Below are 25,304 nucleotides of genomic sequence, written 5' to 3' on the forward strand. Positions count from 1 at the left end.
GCTGATCTGCGTGGGAACTGACTGCCTTCTGCTGCTGCTGCTCCGGAAATCCTCCGACAATAATTCCCACAAAACACTTAGTCAAATACTGCTAATCGACCTCAGGGTAAAAATGACCATCTACCCCTAACCAAGCCAAGAGTCAAAGTCAAAGTCAACTTCTAGTTAACCCGACTCGCCGAGTTGGCTCGCCAACTCGTTGAGTCCCTATCCATTCGATTGACCATAAACCCGCCTCTACTCGTCGAGTTAGGCGTCGACTCGACGAGTTTTCCTTCTAAACTGATGTCCAAAAGTCCTTCATCCTACTCACCGAGTTGTATGAACAACTCGTCGAGTTCATCTTCATCCGAAGAACATTCTATGCTGAGACTCGCCGAGTTGTATGAACAACTCGCCGAGTCTGTTCTTGAGGCAAGAAGATTGCCTTGGACTCGCCGAGTCAGGGCATTGACTCGCTAAGTTCCTCCATGAGTGAGTCTGGCTTCCGACTCACCGAGTCACCCCTCATGACTCACGACCCCACTCAGCAAACATGAAAAGGGGAAAACTCGGGGACTCGCGACTCGACTCGCCGAGTCCGATGAATGACTCGTCGAGTCATTCACATGCAATTACTATATACTCGATTTTGCTTGAAACCAGCTCATGCCATACATAGATCTGAGTTCTTAGGGCTTGATTAACACGTAAAGTTTCCAACTTTACGTGTAAATAAACACCAATGAAGGTTTTAGGGCTCAAAATGCACTAAAAGAGTATATTTAGGGCTTTCATGCAATATGGCTCCAAAAGGGCAGTAGATCTGACCTCCTGGAGCTCAATCATGCCTAGATCTAAAGGTTAATCAACTTATCACAAACCCTAATTCATAAACAAGCTTGGAAATGGCTCAAGAGGGACTTTAATGGAGCTCTAAGGGACTCTTAGCATGAAAACGGAAGGAAACTGAGTTATACCTCAAGGAATCTCTGAAATAACACCAAGATGCTTGGCCTCTTTCTTCTCCTCTTGATCTACTATCCTTTTTCTCTCAAAATCTTCAAGAAATCGCACCAAAACACTTCAATCTCACAAGGAACGAGGTTAGGACGATATAGAGAGCTCTGAGGGTGAAGGGGGCGAGCTTGGGGGCGCATATGATGGTTTAAATAGGGTGCAAACCCTTGAATTTAGGTTTTCATCAGACAACGGGGACTCGCCGAGTCCAGAATATGGACTCGCCGAGTCGCCAACTTAAACATGCTCATATCCCGGCTCTACTCGGCGAGTCGGGCCTACAACTCGCCGAGTCCAAGGCAAAAAATGCAAAATACCTAGATAAATTTTCCATACCAGAAACCAGGTGCTACACTATATGGAGACATTTGGTTTCCAAGGTTGCCATGAAAGGTGTAGGTAAAGAAATGGCCAAGTACCTTAATGATTTTCAGTTCGGGGTCAGTGTGTCTGGGGGTTATGAGGTTGTGTTACACAATGCCAACAGTGTGTTGAGCATGGCTGTTAGGAAAAAAGAAGAGGACCCAAGCGCTCGACTTGCTGCACCCCATTGGAAATTGACTCGTCTTCTCAATATCATCAAAGATATGGAAATTGACTTGGACATGATTGTAAGGCAGAAAGCAGTTTTTGAGTGTATTCGGGCACCTCATGCTCACGATTTTCTACTAACTATCCCTATTGATGGCCTCAGCCAACATATGTCTCCTATGGAATACTGAACTATCCTTTGTTACTGCCTCATGATTCCTTTATTCTCAATTGACGAGATATGCCCACTTTGCCATCCATCCTCGTCAGAAACATAACCTCGGGCTCATAAAAAACCCTAAAAGATCTAGCCAATTCGGTGACCATCATTCTAGCATAAATAGGGGCCCAAGTCATGCTCTTCCCTTCTCGTTCTATCAAAAAGTTTGTAACACATTAAGGGAGGTGTCATAATACATTTGGTGTAATGATACACCATAGAAAGAATACATCAAGTTGAGGAACCTGATCCCCTTCCTTCTTTTGCTTGATAGAAAATGATCAGCCTATGAATGAATCTGTGCACAACTTTTCTGATTTTTCATTCGCTTGAAGTTCCTGTAGTGTAGGACCCATTGGCGATCATGTTCCACCACCCAAGATCAATAACTTTAGCCGACAATCTTTTTTACTAATGGTCCAAGAAGATGGAAAACTCAGGAAAAGTTGCCTCTGATCGGTTGTACAGATCCAACCGTTAAGTGATCTTAACAAGACTAATTTCCCTCCTTTCCCCCTAAGACAAAAAGTAAAATTCTCGAGATCATTGACTTCGTCCCATTTCTTAAAAAGGATGTCACACCCCCAAACCGGAACGACGAAAACGTTCGGGAGCGGAGGACGTCATGTACAGTATCACAACAATTGTATAATAGTAATCAAAGCAACAACAACCACTGTATTAATAGTATAATGTTTACATTGTATTTGAATCATATAAGACTGACTCCAAAAGTAAATAGTAAAGTCTTGAAGCTACTATACTCCATCTTCTAGAACCTATGTGAGTACCTGTTTACATATAGTGTAGTGTAGTGGGCCTTTTCTGGTATTTGCATATGTATGTATAACTTTGTAGTAATGTGCTTGTAATATAAAATAATTATATTTAAATAATTATTTAGTAGTGTGTTCTTGTACCAATGTATTAGAGCAGTGTTTCCCAAACTATACCTATCATAGTTTGAATAAATGTTTTGATTCTATGTATTGTACTTAGCAAAATAGTGTAGAGATTCCCAAACTATACGAATTATAGTTTATCTGTAATGTTTTGTAATATACTAAAAACATTTTCAATCTAATCGTATGAAAGTAAAATACCCTTATGCTCGACATATTACAAAAGGGTTTAAAATATATAAAATATTTTTACAAAGTGTAGCGAATGCTCGTTTTGAAACAATTGTAAAGATTTAAAATGTTTATATAAACACAAGAGTGCTTGTGTTTTACTTGTATCCCCCCTAAAAATATTAAAAACATTGAAAATGTAGGGGTATGAACTCACCTCAAATGTGCGTTAACTTAAATTAATGAGTTGTAAAGACGATCCCCGGGTAAGCGTACGTGCGACTAACGTTCTCCTAAAATACTTATATTCGACGTTGTATTTAAAATAATTTAAATATTGATTAAGTAATAATTTAATTATATAAGAAGGACTTACAATTAAATTGGAATTAATTGGAAATGCTGCTAAGTGTTTTGGTTGCAAAATAGGGGTTTATGGTTGGATCTTGAAATATTATGAAGATTTGAAGATGGCTTGAATGTTCTTGAGGAATTTGTTGAAGATTTGAAGAATCTAGGCATAAACACTTGAATATTGAGAGAAAAAGGAGTTGTTCACGGATGAAGACTGAGAGGATTATTGAAGTGGTTCACGGTTGAAAAATGAGGAAATGAATTGATTCAGGGTGTAAACACACACACACACAAACACACACACACACGCACACACACACACACACACACACACACACACATATATATATATATATATATATATATATATATATATATATATATAAGGTGTTTACGGTTGAAATGGTATTGGGCTTTAGTGTTTACGTTTCATAAATGGAATTGAATTGGGGTTTTCAGCCCAATAAGAGGGTGTTTTTGAATTTAAGCCAACCGTGAACACATTTGGAATTGAATACTAACCGTGAACTCTTTTGTGAATTAAACCAAATCCGTGAACACCTTTGTGAATTAGAATCCTAACCGTGAACACCTTGGATCTTATCACTAAATTCGTAAACTACATCTTTGAATTGATCTTGGACCGTGAACACATTAGCTTTGGGCGGAAACTCATGACTTTAGGCATAAACTCATTGTATTGGGCGTAAACCCCTTTGTTCTTGATTAATTATGGGCGAGAACACATATAAGTGTATTATTTATGATTTAAACCTTAACCTTTTTGCCAAATGTTGAATTATACCCTACTAATTTAGTTTAGTTTTCTTTCTATACTTCTTTGTTAGTTCCATAAGCAAGCCCTAAGGCTATAGAGGATACTATGCAACAAAGATTGTAATGTGGTTTACACTAGTACTTGGTTAGGGTTTAGACCATGCTAGGTCTAAAATTTTGAGTTGTGACATCATCCCCTCGTTAGAGGGAATTTCGTCCTGAAATTCGAATCGTGAACGGTTACTCGGAACTAGGAAAAGAGGTGGGTATTTCAGTTCTATTTAATACTTGCATTCTTCAGTGAATTTAGATCCTTTCTTGGTGTACCAACGGATCTTCACTATTGGGTCTACTGTTCTGGTTGGTAGAAAGTGTGTGGGTTTGACTTACTTCTCTGTGTTTATCCAACTGGTAGGATATACACTCGTAGTTTTGGGCAGCTTTTGTCCTGAAGTTCATGGTAGGACTCGTACCCGGTCCATCCATCATCGCCTCGTGTATACAAGTTGTATAAAATTAAGATTTATAAGACTGTCAGATGAGTGACTCTGCCCCAAGTCCACAATCAAACAAGAAACAGGAGATAGAGAGAAAGCACACATCCTAAGTCCTTATAATCTTAATTATAAACCACCCTCGCGTATACACTTAACAGTGATAGGTTAACCGTATTTGTCCCTAGCCTCTGTGCTTGAACTTGACCTGGTGCATAAGTGGTATTCCCGAAAGGTCTGCAGTGAATACTCTAGGAGGGTTTCAGAAGATATGGTACTCCTCGCATGAGTACTTCAGATTTTTGAAACGAGAGACGATTCTGAGGTTCGTATCTAGTTTGTCGTTATAAGTGACGGGGGTTTCGTTAGTTAGTTGGTTAAGGCGAAGGGTCTTTTCGTAGCACATGCAATTGGTATGGTGAGGACCAAGCCAAACCATGTCGAATAACGACATCGGAATTTCCTAGTGAAACGTGTGCTAAGTTGATTTGCAAGAAACATTTGTTAGCGCGATAGTGCACCCTGTGTGTACGTGATAGTGCCTTCTGTATATACTCTCTAGTGTTTTTAGTTTTATCCTTGTTATTGTTACTATGAATGATTCGTACCACATTAAGCGAGTACTAGTAGTGAGTGTGTTCTGATAGATAGTGATGATACTTCATATTACGATTCTTATCAGGTCCCTCTACAATCGCTTGGTGTCTACAAGTCATATATAATTAAGGCTGAGAAGACAGTCGACTGAGTGACTCTTCCATAAATCCACAACGAGACAAGGAAAAGGAAATAAGGTGGAATCATGCACTCTAAGCCTGTAATCTTAATTATAGTATTTTAATTGTATGATTGATTCTAAAGTTTCTTGGTATATGGACTTGGTAAGTTTTCAGACTTGTTATCTCATGGTACCTTAAAATACTCCTAGAGTATTTTAACTTTATGTTTTGTTCTAGAGATCCTTTATATATAGGGTTGGTAAGTTTTAGACTCGTTGCAACACCACTATCACTCCCAAACACATGTTGCTCGTATCTCAAATAAATATAGTTGATCATGCTATATTTATCTAAGATATGATTACATAACTGCCTAGGTTTGACTGTAGTGTCCAACATCTAAATACTTATGTTTTGTTCTTCTTGTGATACTTGTTCTTAGTATGTATATATATGCATCTATGTATACTTATATTTTAGAAGTATACTTTTAGTCAGAGCACTTCGAACCCATTGTATTTATAGTTGTTTATCTTTTATATATTGATATACTAAGTTCACTATAAACAATGCTCTGATACCAATCTGTCACACCCCCAAACCAGAACGGCGGAAACGTTCGGGGGCGGAGGCCATCATGTACAATATCACAACAATTGTATAATAGCAATCAAAGCAACAACAACCATTGTATTAATAGTATAATGTTTACATTGTATTTGAATCATATAAGATTGACTCCAAAAGTAAGTAGTAAAGTAAATTATTGAAGCTCTATGCTCCATCTTCTAGAACCTGTGCGAGTGCCTGTCTACTAGTGCCTTGAGAATACAAGTGGTTTTGAAAGAGTGTCAACATTAAAGTTAGTGTGTTCATACCCCTACATTTCCAATGTTTTTAATATTTTTAGGGGGGGGGGGGGGAATACAAGTAAAACACAAGGACTCTTATGTTTATACAAACATTTTAAATCTTCACAATTGTTTCAAAACGAGCATTCGCTACACTTTCTAAAAATATTTTATATATTTTAAACCCTTTTGTAATATGTCGAGCATAAAGGTATTTTACTTTCATACGATTAGATTGCAAATGTTTTCAGTATATTACAAAACATTACGAATAAACTATAACTGATATAGTTTGGAAATCTCTACACTATTTTGCTAAGTACAATACACAAAATCAAAACATTTATTCAAAATATAATAGGTATAGTTTGGGAAACACTAGTCTAATACATTGGTACAAGAACACACTACTAAATAATTATTTAAATATAATTATTTTATATTACAAGTACATTACTACAAGGTTATACATACATATTCAAATACCAGAAAAGGCCACTACACTAAACTATACGTAAACTAGTTAATATAGGGTTGTGGGGCACTACTTCGTTGTACCCATCAGGGTAAGATTTTTGAATTCTATGAAGTATAACCAGAGTCTCCTGGAGGGAGAGCGTGAGTGTAACACCCCAAATCTCAGGTGATAATTTTATAGCTTTAATTTTCATAAATTGCAAGGTCTACTCGACGAGTTGGATGCCCTGACTCATCGAGTAGAACCGGGTTGGGCCACATGTTTAAGTGACTTACTCGCCGAGTCCAAGATAGGACTCGATGAGTAGGAGCTGGAGGATGAAACCCTAATTTTCGGGGTTTTGCACCCTATTTAAAGGATCATAAGCCTCCTTCAGCCCCCTTACAGCCTCTTGAGAGTCCAGCAAACCCTAATACATGTGTGTGCTTCATCCTTGTGTGTTTTAAGATTTGGAAGGTGGGCCTTTGTAAGAAGAGCTTGGAGAGAAAGTGGCTAGAAGCAAGGAACGTGTGGGGATCTGATATCTACCTCAGTTGGTATCTTTTGGAAGGTATCAAGTCGTTACCTTGACATCATTTCATTCTAGATCTCATTTGGTTAAAGATTAGGGATTTTCTAGCATAATAAGAAGCTATTATTGGGTATGAGCTAAGATCTGAAGTTGTAACTTCAGATCTGGACTCTCCTTGGTCTCTAAGTCCATATAGCTTTCAGCTTTAGCAAGTGTAAACCTCTCCTCAAGTGTAAAACTCCATTACAAGCTTGGTTTTGTCATTATAAGACTTTTGAGCCTTGCATGCATGTAAAGTTGCAACTTTACGTAATAAACATGCCTTGGGAAGCTGGATCTGTAATTTGGAACCTTAAGATGGTTTAATAAGCATCTGTATGGTTATGGACTGAAGGGACTCGGTGAGTTGCATGGTGAACTCGACGATTCCGATGAAGATTTTCGTGGACTCGGCGAGTCAGCTAGGGTTTTCCCGACTTTTGGCATGCATGAACTCGACAGGTTGCAAAGAAACTCGACGAGTCAGTGGGGGGGGGGGGGTTCACGACTACTCGATTTCTGGAAGGGCTCGACGAGTCAGTGACTACACTCGACGAGTTGGGTCAACATGGACTGTTGACCTTGATCGTTGACTTTGACTTTGACCAAGGGTTGACTATTTGACTTCTGCGGCATTTTGGGAAATTGGAAATTTACAAGTATGGTTCTATGATGAATATAGGTGGTGGAGTTTGTGATGGTGATCCGAGAGTTTGAACTTATCTTCCGAGTCGAAAATTGCGAGGTGAGTTATCCTCACTATATCAATAGGGTCTAAGGCACCAAGGCCGACCCTTTATGGATTTGTATCCGGATTATGGCGTGATATGTTTATTGATTACATCCTAGTAGTTAGGATGGTGATATGCTTATGCTTAGTGACTTGGTTAGGTCAGTGTTCTGGTTATAGGATGATGCTATGTTAGTGACCGGTTAGGTATGTATCCCGGTTTTTGGGATGTTGCTATGATTAGTGATCTGTTACATCAATTTGATTGTTATATGATATGAGCTAGCGTATGATATTTATGTGCACATGTTTTTTTGATTGGGGGTTGGGTTGAGGCGGTCCTGCTTTGTGCTGTAGGCTAACATACCCGGTGAGCGGTTCGGATATGCTGTAGGCCCTGCGACGCGGTCCAGTCATGTTAAAGGCTCGGGAGCACTCCAAATAGGTTGTAGGCCCTGCAAGGCGGTTCAGTCAGACTGAAGGCTCATTATGCATGCTGTTCTGTAATTATTGATATGATATGATTATGGTTATATGAGTTTGGTATTTTAGGAGTATCTCACTAAGCCATCGAGCTTACATCCATTGATTATTGTTTCAGGTACTTCGGGTGATCGTGGGAAGGCGAAGGCATGATCGTACTGCTCTTCCTGCTGTTACGATTTTAAGATTTGATACTGGGATACTCTGATATTTATTATTTTGAAAACAAACTTTGTAATGTTAAATGGTTTTAAGTGTTTTGAAAAAGTTTAAATTTGGCATGATTTTCATGGGTTTTATAATGAGATTTGTGTATAGATCTATACGGGACTGACAATCCCATGCCCCGGCTGCTAGCTACAGTTGGCACGGAATTTCTAGGGTAAACTAATGTCATTTCATTCAGACGTCTGAAGAACGTCGTAGAGGTCACTAGGTCATATCAAGCATGGTTATATGAAACTCACAACAATATTCTAACACACATGTTTACGGGATTAATATAACTTCATTGGTTTTATATTATTCAAATAAAACTATAGTACTATATGGTACACTATTTTACACTACAACTGGGGTATCCAGATATTCATACAAGGTTTTCATACAAACACTACAAGGATACACTACTTTATACTACAGCTAACGGTAACATACATACATACATACATACAAGGGTATTTATATAATTATAGATACAATACACTATTTTCTAGTAATAAATGCGCCACTACAGCATACATTTTTCAAGGAACACACATGCATTCATTACATTCACTATAAAAAAAATATTGGATTTTCTGGAGAAGCATACTAGCATTTTCTAAATACAAACACAGTCATATTACATTACCTTTCCAAGTATGAGTCAACAAAACCTACATAACATCAGAAAATATAGGATTTTTTGGAAGGATATACTTACATTTTAAAAAGGACCATTACAGTTAACTCTGTAAGTACTTAGTTAATGCGATAGGGTTATATATAATAAAGATCCGATATACAGTGGGATGTGTGATTTCCGCCTCATTTCTTGTTCCTTGTTTGGTTGTGGACTTATGGCAAAATTACACAGCCGATTGTCTATTCGATCCACATTATATATAACTTGTGTACACTAAGTACTCGTGGAAGGAACTATCATGGGACACATTTCCTACTTTACATCACATCATAAAATATAAGAATTTTTGGAAGAACATACTAATGTTTTCAAGGAACAAAGAACATACTTTCTCAAAACAAATGCTTATGAACTCACTAACTTTAATGTTGACACTCTTTCAAAACCGCTTGTATTCTCAGGGCAGTAGTAGACAGGTACTCGCACAAATTTCTAGAAGACGGAGCATAGTAGCTTCAAGACTTTACTTTACTATTTACTTTTGGAGTCAAACTTATATGATTCAAATACAATGTAAACATTATACTATTAATACAATGGTTGTTGTTACTTTGATTACTATTTTACAATTGCTATGATACTGTACATGACGTCCTCCACCCCTGAACGTTTATGTCGTTCCGATTTGGGGGTGCGACGAAGGATGTAGCGAAAAACTCCACACATAGCTCTACATACACCGACTCTTGAAACCTAAATAATCGTCTCCACCCCATGCAAGTAATTCGTACCCCATATTGCACAAACAACTTCGTGAGATATGGCTCAACTTGTTCTAAGAGCCCCATATCTTGAATCCAATTCCAATCCAAAATGGGTGGTATATCAATGTATTTTTTACATAACCATCCCAACTTGTTTTTCCTTTCCAATAACACACTAGGTGCCACGACTTCGAGTGTAACACCCAAAATTATGAGGTAAAAATTTAATTTTTAATCCAACCAAAACATTAATTATATTTAAGTCAACATTCAATATCCCTTTCCAAATATTCAAAAGTACTTTATAAGAAAAAAATTATCAAAGTACAATCCCAAAATCATCATAATGCGGAAACATGGGTGGATGCGTTGCGATTAAGCCAGGCCCTTCCCTTTCGTAACGGAAGTACCTGAAACCATGACTATAAAAACCATAAGCACAAATCTTAGTGAGTTCCCCAAAATACCCTATACCATAAATAATAATCATATACTGGGCCCCTGCCCTTCATTGGGCCTTGCCCGACATCAGGTCCCGTCCGACATCAAGCCCCACTCAGTATACAGATCTGTCAGTCATCAGGCCCCTCCTGGCATCGAGCCCCTCCCGTTACACATATAAACATATGAACATATAATCATATGAACACATGCGATAATCACAAAGACAATAACATACAATACAGTCATCGAGCCCCGCCCGACATCGGGCCTTGCCTAGTAAGCATTCCATCACATAACACATGCAAGAGTCATGCAAACATCTATCATCCTAACATAATAAACCATGGTCCGACATTGGTGCCTTCGACATGCTAAACACAGTGAAGAAACTCACCTCGATCCACTAATAATCACTGACTGCTCGGGTCGCTGAACGGAATAACCTCGTGCCAACTAACAATAAATACAAAAATTAATCAGCAATTATCCTGAAACCCAAAATTTGAGGCCCACTTCATCAACCAACTTCTTAAAGGGTATAATACCATTTTACCCTTTTCTTACTTGGCCCAAAACCAAGGCCCAGCCAAATTGCACAAAAGCTCAAAATGGAAACCCAAAACCCAATATGGCCTAACTTCCTAATTAGGCCTAAAAACTCTAATTAAACCAATACCAAGAAAGCCCACGGCCTAACCATGGTCTAAAATCAGAAGCCCAATGGCCCAACAAGGCCCAAACTCAAAAAGCCCCAAAATAGCTTAACTAGAGAGTACGCCCTACGTACTCGAGACGTAGCCCCGCGTACTCAGCCTTGAAGCACGATTGACAAATGGATGATGCACAAATCTAGCATTACACTGAGCGTAATACCATGTACGCCCAACATACTTGTTAGAAGTCCAAAAACCAACATTAAGCTCTTAATGGGTTAAGCCAAGAAGCAGTGAATAACCATGCAAATTAGCTTGGTACTCTCAATGTCATTTATCACCTAATTAATGTGCCGGTTAACCACACACGCTCCATTGATCTATGACAAACATCGAGCTACCTTTTGCCACCCTTGTTTGTCCAAGTTAGTGTGCTGGTTAACCACACACGCTCCACTAACGACTTGGCAAGGTGTAAAGTGCAATTTCATAGGTTAGCATCAAATTCACATTTTTCCTAAGTAACTAAGATTGGGAATTTATACGTGTTTAGTTACTTGGTATTTTCATTATACTTTTAATGAGAATGTCCTATCCTACCTATTCGGCTAACGACCATCCACCAGTCAAGGAAGCGGTGGGTGAGAGTGAACACCTATTAAACCACCATTTTATAGGCAGTAACCTTAACCCCCCCTCATAGACCGACTTCATGAATGAGGTCTACTAACGGTAAGACTGACTTGTCTTATATATATATATATATATATATATATATATATATATATATATATATAAATATAATTATTAAACTTTTAATATTATAATAGTATAAGAGTGTATTTTAAACTTTTAAAATACTAGATGATTTAATCTATTAATAAATTATACTCTTAATTTAATTAAACTTAAACTATGTCATTATGAAATTGTTAATTCTCTTTTAACTAAACACTTTAATTAATTTAATAAAGTCCATAAGGTGCAATTTGAACTACACAAATACTTCAAGGTTCTAAATATAAAAATTCAAAATTAAAAACTATTTAATTAATTTTTTTAATTTAAGAACCCAAGAGTTACACATTTTTTAATTAAAATAGTTTCTTAATTTGAGACTTTTCAAATACCAAAACTTGAGGGCAAGTTTTGTAACTCTTGAAAAACCATTGATTTTCATAACTTATGAATTTAATATGGCTTTTATGAAAAAAAAATTCATATTCCATAACTTGAGGACAAGTTATGGAGGATTTTAAAAACATTTAAGATCAAATATTTCAATTAACAAAATAATCAAATAATTTATCTATGATCAAGTTAAACTCATAAGTCAAGATAATTCATATCAACAATTTGCAAGAAATTAGCCTAATCATATAAACTAATACAAATCTTGAAATTTTGATAATTATCTTTTAACTGGATAAGCATGATCACTACCATATCGACAAAACCAAATTTTATGAACTAAAACACTTTGTGGTAATGATCCTAATCCAAAATAGGCCAAAAAAAACCCCGAAAATCTGCCATCAGAAGCATCAACTCGTCAAGTGCATGAACATGACTCGCCGAGTTAACCTTATACTGAGTGGACTCGGCGAGTTCATCAGTCAGAGGCCAGAAAATCAATTTTTTCAACTTTGAAAATTAACCCATGCATCAAATATAATAGAAAACAATCACAGGCTCTGATACCACTGATGAGTTTTTTGTATACTACAACATCCTATGGTACACATACAACCCAAAACGCTTTGGATCTATGTTTTCTCTAATTATACATGCAATATTGTTTCCAAAGCATGAAGCCTACAACTAGCATATAATTGACATAATCAACATAAAGTGAGTTATAGAATTACCCTCTTTGTTGTAGCTTGTATTTTTGGCCTTTAAGAACTTATCACCCCAAGAAAAAAAGATTCTTTCATATGTAAAGCAAGATTCTATTAGAATAGAATTGTTGCATGAGGATGATATTAAGCAACAAGTTAGTTGTTTAGCTAATGCAAATATTACCAAAAGAAAATTAGATGATGAGTGTTTTGATGAAAAAGATCTCTGCAAGAAAATCAATTATAATGAAGTCGTTGTTTATAAGGTTGATGATATGGTTGCAAATTTGAGTGGTGAGACTACACAAGTGGGACAGAAGGTGGTGTTACATGATATCACTTTCTTATCACTTGGCAATAAGACAAAAGATGATAGAATGTTTGTTGTTATCCTGCGGAACATGCGGAACACTCTTATATATGTACAGAAAACTAAGGTTTTAGTTACACCCAATGGCAAATTTAAAGCTTGGGTAGTGGGGGCACATCCCCCCAATGGCAAAAAAAATACATGTAAATAATTTAGTTATTTAAAATTTTACTTGAAAGTCCTTTATGTTTTTGAAGAAATTCTAAATATGCCCCCAACGAAAAAAATGTTGGAATCACCACTGGTTACACCCGCAGAAAACCAACCTTGTTTAAAAATGTTGTTGCACCAAGGTCAATCAGTTGACCAATCCACTGAATATGGAAACATCAATGGAGGATTAAGGTACTTGACAAACAACAATCCAGACATCTCATATGTCGTAGGAATGATGAGTCGATACATAGAACATCTCACAGTCAAGCATACAGGTGCTAAAGCATATTTCAAAGTACAGTAAAAGAGCAACGATTTTTGATCTAGTGGGGAAAATGTTGGAATAATCCAGAAATCTAGGACAAAATTAATTCCAGGGGTATTTTTGGAAGTTTCTTTTTAATTTAGTTTATTTCCTAATTTTAGAGTTGTTTTAGGAGCCTAAGGGGGTGTTTGTGATAGCTTTTTAAACTAAAAAGTCCTTTTTAGAAAATGACTTTTTGATTTATGTCTTTTCCAAAAGATAGTTTTAAAATGTGTTTGTATAAACTTTTGAGGGTGCAAAGGAAGAAAAGGCAAAAGTTGCTAAAAGTCATAGACTTGTGACTTCTTAACCACCTCCTTTTTCTTCTTCTCAAAAATCTAATTTAAAATTCTTTTGAAGTTACCAAACAACTTTTTAAACTTTTGACTTTTTGAAAAAGCCAAAAGGCCAAAAAGTCATTTAAAAAGGAATGTTAAACACCCTCTCACTCTTTTAGTATATATAGAAGATTAAATTAAAAGTAATTGTAATTAGTTTTAGTTCATGTTTGTCAATAAAGCTTGGTGAACAAGAGATTTTCCTAGAAAACCTTTCTATCCCTGTTTGCATTTCTTTCTTCCTTGTTTGCTGATCTTCTTCTGTTCCAAACTTACCCATGTTCAATTCTTATCTAAACCTTGGTGAATAAGTTTGAATTCATAGGTTTTACTTATAGAATGGCCGGGGAAATCAAACATGTGTGGAAAAATTGTGTTCATTTCATGAAAACATTGGATCACACTATAAGAAAGTTGGGCATTAGCAGCGACAATTGTCGCTGCGAAAGATAGCGACTGTCGTCGCTAAAGGTATTAGCGGCGACATGTCGCTGCAAAAAAGTCGCTGCTAATTCTTCGTCGCTCATGGCCAGTTAGTCGCCACTAATGCATAGCCGTCGCCTTAAATACTTCCCCGACGCCGGTAAAACTTTGTCGCCGCTAATACTGTTGTGACAATGCTAAAGACGTCGCGGCAAAAACTGTTTTCGTTTTTTTATTTAATATTAAAATTATAAAAAACATTATATCATTTATAAAATATGGTAAAATTTTATAGAAATATTAACCCATACACAACCAAAAACAATATAACATTTATAAAATATTAATCTACAATCCAAAATATAAATCCATACAACCTAAAGTATTCTTCCAAACAAAACATTTTATAAAATCCTAAAATTCCTACTCGTCATCATAACTCTCATCATTTCCTTCATTATTATTTGGTGGTGGCAATGAGTGAAACCACTATTCCAATGTCGTAGAACATGTCGGGTCCTTTAGTATCGTTTGCAGCATTTCCAACTATAAAAAAAAATATATTACCAACATATCATAATAGTATTATACTTTCCAAAAATTACTAAAATAAAAAAATACCAACATGTCTGACTATAACCAACATAACATTATAGCATTCTACTTTTCAAAAATTACCAAACTACAAAATATCAACATATCAAACCATAACCAACATATCATTATAGCATTATACTTTCCAAAAATGATCAAACTACAAAATATCAACATATCAAACAATAATGAATATATCATTATAGCATTCTACTTTCCAACAATTACCAAACTCCAAAATATCAACATATAACCAACATATCATTATAGCATTCTACTTTCCAAAAATTACCAAACTACAAAATATCAACATATCAAACCATAACCAACATATCATTATAACATTCTACTTTTCAAAAATTACCAAACTACAAAATATCAACATATCAAACCATAACCAACATATCATTATGGCATTCTACTTTCCAAAAATTTACAAACTACAAAATATCAACATATCAAACCTTAACCAACATATCATTATATCATTCTACTTTCCAAAAATTACCAAACTCCAAAATATCAACATATCAAACCATAACCAACATATCATTATAGCATTCTACTTTCCAAAAATTACCAAACTACAAAATATCAACATATCAAACCCAAACCAACATATTATTCTAGCATCCTATTTTTTTTTCGTTTTACCATTATAGCATTATACTTTTCAACTTAAACTAACAATTACTTGTGATTGGGGTGGTTCTTGTCATCGGTTGTTCCTAATCGTACATAGACACAACGGTAGGAGGTTTACGCCCAATGCCTCTGATATGTCAACATCGAACACCCAATATTCTTTCAAAACATTTTCTTATATCACTTGGTGTTAGACCACTTACTACAAAAGAAGCTTGGGTTTGTTGATTGATCTCCTGGAGTAAAGCATTCTGTATTTTCAAAAAATGATAAACATCATAAAAATTAGATTACTAAACACCCTTGACGATATAAACACTTATATGAAAAATACAAATTAACCACGTACGTATTGTTGCTCGATTGCAGGACAATAAAATTCCACTTGGCGATTGAAATTAGCCTTACAAAATGTTTCGATTCGATTGATATCCTATTTAACATTAAAAATTAGATTAATTATACATTAAATAAACATTTAAATATACAATAACTTACTTCTTTGAAACATGCATTGCTGTACGAGCTCGACCCCCCTCTATTTACAACTAGTTGTTTTGCACGGACTTCTGTGTTTGACGCCAAATGCCTTAAAAATTCGGGCGATTGAAAATGTTCGACTGCCTTCGCCCAATTTTCAGATGACATACCCTTGGGGGGGGGGAGGTTGTTTAGTGCCATTGGGATATCTGCAGGCCCCCCGATTTCCTTAAAATAAGAATAGACTTTACTTTTTTAGCCTCTATAAACTTTTGCAAGATTCGAATTAATGCTCCGCAACAATTGTACACGCTCTGGATCTAAGTTAACCTTATCCAAATCAAACTTATTCTACAAATACAAAAAAGTTAGTTAATTAAATAACAATCAAAACTACACTTAAAATATTATCCAAGTTATCTTTATATGCACATGCAATTGTTGCATTCCTTAACGCGAGGGAAACATTGTCCCAACCAAATACGTTCAAAGGGACGTTGTTCCACAAATACCTCCCAATTTCATGAGTCAACCAATTACCAACCTTCCGGGAATATGTGATCTCCCTATCGAAATCCAAATCCACAGGCTTTCCCTTGTTTACTCGTATCCATTTTCCTAGCTCGATGTTCTTTAACAATCCCCTTCTTTTCTTTGGAAGCTCGGCTAAAAAAATACAATTAAAAATATTAGTCACAATAACTTATAATAAACTAATAAAAATAGCTAATAAATATATCATAATAAAACTTACCATCCTGTTCATGTTGCCCACGACCAAAGCCTTCTAGAGGTGGTGGATCCCCAACTCCATCACCTTCGTGTCGAAGGCCCATAACATCGGCCATCATGACAAAGAGTATTGCCTAAGTAAATCTTATTTGTAGCATGTAAAATTAAAAGATGTACAATATAGAAATACAATATTAATAAAAGTTAGTTACCCTGCAAAATTATAAGATATGCAATATAGACAAACAACATAAATAAAAGTTAAACAAACAATATGAATAAAAGTTTACATAAAATAAAGTTTCTATTACAAAAAAACATTTGATTTTTTTTTAATCAGAATCTCCATCATATACTTCAATGTCTTCTTCATCAGTATCATAATCAGAATCGTCTCATCAGTATCATAATCAGAATCGTCATCATCATAATCAGTCTCTTCATCGAGCATTATGAAACATATATGAGTTGATCATCTTGATACGCTTCTTGTTCTATGTTGATACTTATGAAATTATCATCAGGAATATCTCCTGTATCGAACCACTTGCACCAAAATATTACAATCGAATAATCATATGCATATTGCACCTCCACAATCTCTTCTAACTGGCCATAATATTTCTCTCCATTCTCGCCTACCGTTAGAACCCTAGAGTTTTGAGTTTTGTGTTGTGCATCACGACTAAGTACCATAACCAACAACTCTTTGTGGAATTTTGGAGAGTTTTCTTTTTCCATCTGAAAAACCTATTAAACATATGTTGATGTGTTATTTATTCTTGATTCATTATATTGACCAAATATATTTGTTTGTTAATTATCATTACCTTTTCAAGAAACCGGTTGGGAAATTTTGGTCTTTTCGTCACTTTCAGGATGTTCAGATTTGAATTTTCTATATTGATGACAAACACACACACACACACACACACATATATATATATATATATATATATATATATATATAAAATTGATGAATGGAAAAAAGTAACAATAAATAATGAAAGATAATTAAAAATAAGAACACTTACTCGATGTATTGTCTGACTTCTTGACAACTATTTAATATAAACCATTCGATATTACGTTTTTCCCTTACATCAAGATGTTTGATTTGCGTTGCGATGTTCGGTCGACACTTGGACTCAAGCATCCAAAACTTTGTTTTTTCAATGACAACATCCTCATTTCTTTCATGGCGATTGAATAGAGTCTGCACATCTCGAAGGTACATCGAACAAAATGACAAAGGTTCTTCAGCAACATAACCTTCAGCTATAGAACCTTCCGACCTTGCCTTATTTCTGACATAGTTTTTTAGTTTTTTCATATACCTTTCAAATGGATACATCCATCTCATACATACTGGGCCTCCGATAATCGTTCATCAGGTAAATACAAAACTCAATGAATAATAATGTCGAAAAACGCTGGAGGATAAATCAACTCCAACTTGCACAAGATTCTAATTATGTCTTCTTTTGCTTTCCTCATATCTTCCACCTTTAGTGTTTTGGAGCAAAGTTGCTTGAAAAACGTACAAAGATCTACAATTGGTGTAGAAGTTTCTTTGTCTAATAACACTCTAACTCCAATCGGTATCAAACGTTGGATAAGAATGTGATAGTCATGAGATTTCAACCCAATAATGTTAGTATCATTATCCACCACTTTCTTACTGATGTTAGATCCAAAACCATATGGCAATTTAACATCTCTTATAAATTGACAAAAGATTTTGCGGTCAGGTTTCTTGAATGAGTAGCTTGCATGTGGTCTAGTGAACTTGTTACCCCCTTTTTTGCAACCATTGATTACGCCGGATATTCAGATTTCTCAAGTCCTTACGTGCATTTGATGTGTCTTTACTCTTATCATTCGTCATATAAGTACCCAAAAGACTCTCACCCACATTTTTCTCGACATGCATCACATCAAAGTTGTGCTTAAGCTGCAGAGAAGACCAATACTCGAGCTCGGAAAATATGCTATGTTTCGACTAGTTCAACTCGAATACTTTCCGATCCATGTTTCCCATGAGAGTCTTAGGATGTTTAACCGGTTTACGAAGTAGTAGAAGACCTAGTTGCTCTTGTATATCTTCATTAGTAAAGTGTCTCAGAGCGGGTCTTGTCTCGGGTTCCCGTTAAATTTCAAACTCATCCTTAATGGATCATCAACATCTAAGAAAATGACGATGACCAATATAAACGACTTTATTTACTTCACGGTACAAGGGAGTGTCTTCATTGCAAGTCAGGCATGCTCTATACCCTTGTTCGCTCCAACCCGATAAACTACTACGAGATGGAAAGTCGTTCATTGTCCATAACAACATAGCTTTCATCGTGAAGAATGTGTTTGTTACTGCATCTTTAATACGTACGCCTGAGTGCCATAAAAACTTAAGCTCTTCCACTAACGGCCTAAGGAAAACTTCTAAGTCCTTTCCAGGTGCTTTAGGGTCGGGAATCAACAAGGTCAACATGAATGATGACTCTTTCATACAAAGCCATGGTGGTAAATTGTATGTGGTGAGTACGACAAGCCACGTACTATGCGGATTACACATGTTACCAAATGGATTAAATCCATCAGCTACCAACTGTAGGTGTACGTTGCGGGGTTCAATTGAAAAGTCAGGGTAATCTACATCAAAATTTTGCCAAGACTCTCCATCAATGGGATGACGCATCACACCATCTTTTGATCTCCCGGTACTATGCCATATCATATTTTTGGAAGTGTACCTTGAACAATACAAACGCCATAGTCTAGGGGTCACTGGAAAGTACCGTAATACCTTATGAGCCACCTTCTTAGCCTTGGTGTTTTTATCAATCCACCGACTCTCCTTACAAATGGGACAAATTTGCAATGACTTGTGTTCCTTCCAGAAGAGAAAACAATCGTTTTTGCACACATGTATAGAATCGTACCCCAAACCTATATTCATCAGTTTCTTTTTGGCTAGATAATATGAATGGAGAACGTTGTTGTCTTTTGGAAATGTTAAATGCAACAACTCAAGGAGTTGATCAAATGAACTATCAGCCCATTTGTTGTTGACCTTGATATGCAACAGCTTTGCCAAAAAAAATCAAGGAAACCAAAATTTACAACCAGGATATAACTTGGTTTCAACTGCCTCTAACAACTGTTCAAAATCATCATCAACAATGCTACCCCCTGTATTTGAGGTTCCTTAATCGATGTTGGTATCATTTTCTCTCGACTCCCACATAAAATCGTCAATAACATCATCCATCTCGTTACTTGGCGACACAACATCTACAACTGGAGGAATTAATGGTTCACTGTGATATACCCACATTCCATATGACTGACTGAAACCATATATACGAACATGACATCTCATTGCTTTTGGATCCATGAAGTAACGGTTATCACATTGCTCATACGGACATCTGGTTTCACCTTTACAATCTAGGTGTAACATGGATCTTTGGACAAAAGAGTTGAGCCCTAGCTGGAACTCAGGAGATTGACGATGTGGATTAGTAGACTAGCTTTTATCAATAGACATGATGCAACTGAAACATAGTTTAGTATTTAAGGTTTACTCTACGGGAAACAATAATCAAGTAGAGTATTCATAAAGTCGATGATTCAAAAAGTATCCCAACACGGGAACACATGAACAAATAATAAAAAATGGATAGAGTATTCACAACGGTAGGCTTCTAAACCCACTCTTTGAATACCTTATCTCATATGTGAACATGTATTACATGATTGTATGTTTAAGAAAAATTCGGCAACATTTCCCCTTAGCTCCCAAGCATATATATATATATATATATATATATATACACACACACACACACCCGAGGAACAAAGAGAAAATGACAGCCAAATCTTTCTTAAACAAACAATCATGTAATACATGTTTACATCCTAAATGAGAAAAAGTATTCAAAAAGCAGTCCCAAAACAGGGACAACCCAAAATTAATTTCTAAATCAATTTCAGGCGGGTATTTCTAGGCTCTTGATGATTATGAAGAAGAAACTTAAACTAAAGTATGGTGTTATGATAGAAAATAAACAAAAGTATAATGTTATAATTAGAAAAAGTATCATAATTTTGTTAATTATAACATCATATATGCTTTTGATTATTTCCTATTACATAATATTATGGTTTACAATTAGTTTAATATTTTCTTTTTATTGATTTTTTTAACTATAACATCATAATTTGATTTTGCAATTAATTTAATATTTTCTTATTATTGATTTTTTAATATTAATTTAACTTTATTTTATAATTAATTTAAAATTACTAAAAGTATGTTGCTATTAATAACCTAATTAAGCTAAATTTGTAATGACCAACATTAAGTCATTAACAAAATTAAGCACTTTGATTTTAAAATTAACTTAATTTTAATTTATAATTAATTTAATATTTTCTTTTTTGTTATTAGTTTTTTTAACATTAATTTAATTTGATTTTAAAATTAATTTTATTTTATTTTAATATTAATATTAAATTGATTTTTTTAATTAATTAAATTTGATTCTAAAGGTAACTTAATTTGATTTTCTAATTAATTTAATATTTTCCTTTTTGTTATTAGTTTAATTTTTTAAACTAATTTTATTTTATTTTAATATTAATATTAACTTAATTGTAAAACTAATTTAATTTGATTTTACAAATACTTTATTATTTATTTATTTATTTTTTAAAACAAATTTTAATTTTATTCTATAATTAAATTAAAATTACTAGAAGTACGTTGTTATTAATAACCTAATTAAGCTAAAGTTGTAATGACCAACATTAAGTCACTAACAAAATTAAGCACTTTGATTTTAAACTTAACTTTATTTTATTTTATACTTAATTTAATACTTTCTTTTTTGTTATTAGTTTTTTAACATTAATTTAATTTGATTTTATAATTAATTTGATTTTATTTTAATATTAATATTAATTTTATTTTATAATTAATTTAATTTGATTCTAAAGGTAACTTAATTTGATTTTCTAATTAATTTAATATTTTCTTTTTTGTTATTAGTTTAATTTTTTAAACGAAATTTATTTTATGTTAATATTAATATTAACTTGATTTTAAAAATAATTTAATTTTATTTTACAAATAATTTATTATTTTTTATTGATTTTTTTAAAAATTATTTTTAATTTTATTCTATAATTATATTAAAATTACTAGAAGTATGTTGCTATTAATAACCTAATTATGCTAAAGTTGTAATGACCAACATTAAGACAATAAACAAAATTAAGCACTTTGAAACCATATATAATACATTACTAGAAGTATGTTGCCATTAATACCTAATTAAGCCACACTATTAATCCTAAATATCACATAATCATACATGTATACAATACATTCAATTCCAATTTTCATTTCATTTTAGACATACAATACAACTTGCATATTCCAATTCCATACAATTAAGCATACAATTTCAAACAAATGTATACATCCAATTTCAAACAAATGCATACATCCGATTTCAATTTCATACAAATATATACATCTAAATACAAAATCAAACAAATGTATATATAAATCAAATTTCAATTTCATGCCAAATTTCATTTTTAAGCCAATGTGGTATAAACATAAATCTGAAAAACATATACAAAATGTTGCATCAATCTGAAAAAACATATATAATCCCACAAAAAGCATAAGCACTTTCGTACCTCAAAATACAAAGATAATCACACAAAACAGAAGAATACTACCAATTTATCACCCAAATTAGCACCAAAACAAAAGAATAATAGAAAATAGGGAGGAATTCGACCTTCAATCATCAAAATTTCAGAATTGCAACTATAGGTCGTCGGTAATCGATCTTTAGGTCGCCGGTAATGGAGGATTGGTCGGCGGTGTGGCGGTCTTATGGCAGGAGGGGTTGAGGATGATGGTCGCCGGATTGTAGCTTGGTCGTCAGCTTTCACAATGAGAAACGTACACAGATACACAAGAAAGGAACACGACACAAAAAAAGAAGCTGATGAGGGGTTATCTGTAAAGGCCTTTAGCGGCGACGGGGCGACACCCTGGAGGAAAAAGTCGGCGTGTTTTTTCGTTCATTTACAACCCTTGGATTGAAAACAAATCAAACAGATGAGGCTCGTTTGACGCAGATCACTATTAGGTTGCTATTAGCGGTGATGCAGGGCATTACCGACGACATGTAACGTGTCAATTACATGTCGCCATTAATGGCAAAATTTCTTATAGTGTCAATTAGTTTTTTTCTTTTTTAATTTTTAATTTTTATCGTTATGAAAATTTATTGAGACATCCTGAATGGAGTTATTTGTTTTTGTTTTTTTTTTGTCACTTTTGCACGCTACAATGTTTATGTTAAAATAATTTTGTTGGCAATTTTTATGAGTACAAATATGATGTCTTGCATGCTACTTTACTTTTAGAATATGCTTTAATATATAATATATATATATATATATATATATATATATATATATATATATATATATATATATATAAAAGTAAACCATGTTTCTTAAATTTTAAGGAAAGTGGTTGTAGAAGATTTTTTTGTTGATTTTTACTGGATTTTTGTGGAAATTTGATCGATTTTTGAGGAATTTAGGAAACCCGAATCAGGATTCTTCATTTGGCGCGTGAAGGAGCGTGCAGTTAGCACTTCATCAAAATTTTGGCGCGTGAAGGAGCTTGGGTGTTCTTCAAGTTCAAGATATCTTTTTTCTAATCTCTCCCAAAAGCTGAGTCACGATCTTCTTCACCAAGAAAAAGACACGTTCCAAGGAGGAGACAGCAGGCATCCTTTTCCCAAGACATGATATTTCCAATACACTGCTTCACCTCTTGCTACTTTGGTAGACTAAAATCTACCTTAATAAATGAAAATGACTTTTGCCACATGTCCTCTTCTTATTTATTTGGACACATGACATTTCTAGAATTTTTAAAAATTTTTTATTTTCCACTTGTCATTTTATTGTATTTTTCATTTTATTAAATTAAAATTTCACATTTAATATGTAAGGTAATATATATGTAAGGTATTTATTAGAAAGGGTTTATATATGTAATGTATTCAATATATTAAAGTCTCATTAATTTTAATAATTCAATTTTTTTTTATTTTTCTTATAAATTCAAACTTTAAATTAAATTTCATATTAATTTTTTTTTAAATAGTTTACTAATATTTAGCAATCTGTGCTTCTCTTTCTTAGGTTTCTCTTAAGAAACAATTCAGATATGTGGTTGTACTAATTCGGTGTTTGATGTTGCTTCTCACCACAATGACCCTTCCTTGTTCTCCTGTGAAACGCTAAATAAAGAACACGAACCTGCATCGTCTCTCTCTCTCTCTCTCTCTCTCTCTCTCTCTCTCCTTTTTTTGAGAACTTGAAATCAATTTTCAAAACCGATTCTCTTCCCCTTTCTCTGCCTCTCTCTAAAAAATGGTGCTCTTCTCCACGATGGACTGTATCAAATCCTGGACTTCGTCAAAACGTCAACTTCTCCTAATTTTCTACTAAAGCCTCACGGTTGCGACAACTATGTACATCGCTGAAGGAACAATTTCGTTTGATTTTCAATTTTTTTAAACTAGGGTTACGTCCAAGGTAAAAACGATGTAGGGATTTTAAATTTTTGCTAGAATCTGATTTTATAAGGACCTAACATATAATGCTTTAGATTTTAACTATATTTTGTTGTGATCAGTTTTCTGTAGGTGCTGTGACTACAAGTCGTGGCTAAAGGGCTTTCGTCATTCTGCTTTTCATAATTACTAAGAGTAGTATCAACTGGGCTTCTATCCTCCTCGAATAGTGAAACTCAGGTCATTGGTGGTGAATAGTGAAACAGAGGAAATCGAGTTCTAGGATGCCTCCAGTAGGTTTGGTCTTTGAAAATGGAAAAGTTCCTTGGTTTCTGTTATAATCAGCTGAGGATCTAGAAAACAATGAAACAAGCGAAGTGGGTATATATGATTCTTTAATTCCATTTATTTTTCAATATTGGATTAAGATAATGCATAAGCATATATAAATATGTCTAAAATTATGGTCTTTAAATTCTTTTGTAGGTAATTAAAAGCTACTTGAAATATGTTTCAGATGCTATCAGCTAAGAGAGAAATGAGACACATAGGCATGTGTGTGCTTCCTATTGCCAGCTGCAGGTTAGGAAATCTTTGACCTTTCTTCTTCTTCTTCTTCTTCTTCTTCTTCTTCTTCTTCTTCTTCTTCTTCTTCTTCTTCTTCTTCTTCTTCTTCTTCTTCTTCTTCTTCTTCTTCTTCTTCTTCTTCTTCTTCTTCTTCTTCTTCTTCTTCTTCTTCTTCTTCTTCTTCTTCTTCTTTTCTTCTTCTTCTTCTTCTTCTTCTTCTTCTTCTTCTTCTTCTTCTTCTTCTTCTTCTTCTTCTTCTTCTTCTTCT

The 25,304-nt window shown here is 34.4% G+C and overlaps 1 long non-coding RNA gene across 1 annotated transcript; it reads left to right on the top strand.

Annotated features, from left to right (window-relative positions):
- The first annotated feature begins 24,133 nt into the window (after nt 1–24,133).
- On the top strand, nt 24,134–25,185 carry LOC145069461 (uncharacterized). The gene is made up of 3 exons (XR_013689515.1): nt 24,134–24,491; nt 24,592–24,850; nt 24,956–25,185. It is a non-coding gene; the product is annotated as an uncharacterized LOC145069461 (long non-coding RNA).
- The last annotated feature ends 119 nt before the right edge of the window (nt 25,186–25,304 follow it).

This window comes from Lactuca serriola, chromosome 8 (genome assembly GCF_051521515.1).
Source record: "Lactuca serriola cultivar US96UC23 chromosome 8, Lser_US96UC23_V15, whole genome shotgun sequence".
NCBI lineage: Eukaryota > Viridiplantae > Streptophyta > Magnoliopsida > Asterales > Asteraceae > Lactuca > Lactuca serriola.